Raw genomic sequence first — 2,099 nt, 5'->3', positions numbered from 1 at the left:
AATAGTGTTTAAAAGGAAAGGAGGCAGTGGCATGGAGGTTCCAGAGACTGAGCCGTTCCTATGGCAAGAAGGGAGGCAGTGGGGCCCACTGCTGAGGACCATCTGGCAGGTGTGGCATGCTACCTTCCTCTTGGGACCAACAGCCTCTTCATCAGTGATGTCTTCAGGTTCACCGTCCCCAAGCTGCTTAGGTGAGTCCAGACTTCAGGAGCTCTGCTAAGGCTGATGGTCTCTTAATGGCATCTCTCCAGAGTCAGAGGGCTTCAACTCTTATGCCTCTGCCTATAGATCTCGTGTTCGGGACACTGGAGGGTGGGTGAGAAGGATACTGAAAAAGGAAAACGATTAATGAGAAAGTAACTGTGCCCCAGAAGGGCAAATAAGCAAGCTCTTACATGACTGCATCAATTAGCTTTTGTTGTAAAATGCCCCAAAAGTGAGTGGCTTAAAATTATAAGCATTCATTTATTTAGTTCATGGTAATGTGGGTCAGTAACGTGGACTGGGCTCAGATGGGTGGTTCTTCTTTTCTTGGCTAGGTTTTCTCATGTGCCTGCAGTTGTGTGTCTTAAGCTGGGATGGCTTTCTCTTCCTTGTGGGTTCCTATCCTTCAAAAAGCTAGCTCAGGCTTGCTCATGTGGCTGCTTGGGAGGCTTCTAAGCAATAGACCAAAAGCCTATAGTAGGCTAAAAGGCTCACAGCTGGCATAGCTTTACCTCCACTCTACTCTGTTGGTCAGAGGTGGTTTTGTGGCCAGCCCAGATTCAAGCGGTGTCTGCTCAGTGGCCGTAACAGAGCATCACAGATGACTGAGTAGCTTCAACAACAGAAATGTATTTTTCTCATGATTCTGGAGGCTGGAAGTTGCAGATCAGGTATCCGCAAGTTGATTCCATCTAAGGCCTCTGCCTTTGGCGTGCAGTTGGCCACCTTGTCCCTGTGTCCTCATATGGTCTTTCCTCTGAGTGTGTCCTGGTGTCTCCCTGTGTCTACGTTTTCTCCTCTTATAAGGACCCCAGTCAGGCTGGATGAGGGCCTAGCCTAAGGACCTCATTTTAACTTTATTGCCTCTTTAAAGGCCCTATTTCCAAATACAGTCACATTCAGGCATACCGGGGGTTGGGGCTTCGACATACAAATTTTGTGAGGACATAATTTAGCCCATAACAAAGGGGGAGAAAAACACCATCTCTTGATTTTGAGGAGCTGCAGTCAGCTTGCAAAGAAGCATGGACAGTGGGGGAAATAACCGAGATCATGATTGTGAAAAAGTCAACCACGCCGACTTATCCTCCACACCTGGCCTGGTTTGGGCAAAGGCAACACACATGGGCACCTCCTCTCACCAGCTGTACCTTCTCCCGCCTTCCCCTGCAAGCCTTTTCCTGGAGTTTATTGGTGATCTCAAGCCTCCGGCCTGGAAGGCCTACCTCCTCACGGTGCTGATGTTCCTCTCGGCCTGCCTGCAAACGCTGTTTAAGCAGTAGAACATGTACCGGCTCAAGGTGCTGCAGATAAGGCTGCAGTCGGCCATCACTGGCCTGGTGTACAGAAAGGGGAGCCCCGGGGGATGAGTGCAGGTCTTCCCAGATGGGAAAAGCAACATAACCGAACTGGTTGGTAGCAATGCTCTCAGCAGCTGAGAGCGCTTTCAGTCCTTACTTAGAGTCACTCACAATATATTCTCACTTCCTTTGCTATTTCTCTTTATTTGTATGTATTTATTTTTTGAGACAGAGTCTCTATCCACCGTGACCTCCCAGAGTGCTGGGATTACAGGCGTGAGCCACCATACCTGTCCTATTTATTTTTATTTTTATTTTTGGAAGTGGAGTCTGGCTCTGTTGCCCGGGCTGCAGTGCAGTGATCCCCTCTTGGCTCACTTCCTGCAACCTCTGCCTCCTGGGTTCAAGTGATTCTCCTGCCTCAGCCTACCAGGTAGCTGGGACTACAAGCACCCTACCACACCTAGCTAATTTTTGTGCTTTTAGTAGAGACAGGGTTTCACCATGTTGCCCAGGCTGGTCTTGAGCTCCTGAGCTTAGGCAATCTCCCCACCTCAGGCCCCCAAAGTGCAGGGATTACATGTGTGAGCCACC

At 49.4% G+C, this 2,099-nt stretch overlaps 1 pseudogene; it reads left to right on the top strand.

Moving 5' to 3' along the window:
* LOC108311143 overlaps window positions 1-2,099 on the top strand; it is a 43,080-nt pseudogene that overhangs the window by 6,398 nt on the left and 34,583 nt on the right.

This window comes from Cebus imitator, unplaced genomic scaffold (assembly GCF_001604975.1).
Source record: "Cebus imitator isolate Cc_AM_T3 unplaced genomic scaffold, Cebus_imitator-1.0 Scaffold112, whole genome shotgun sequence".
Lineage (NCBI taxonomy): Eukaryota > Metazoa > Chordata > Mammalia > Primates > Cebidae > Cebus > Cebus imitator.
This window is presented reverse-complemented; position numbering and strand designations above follow the sequence as displayed.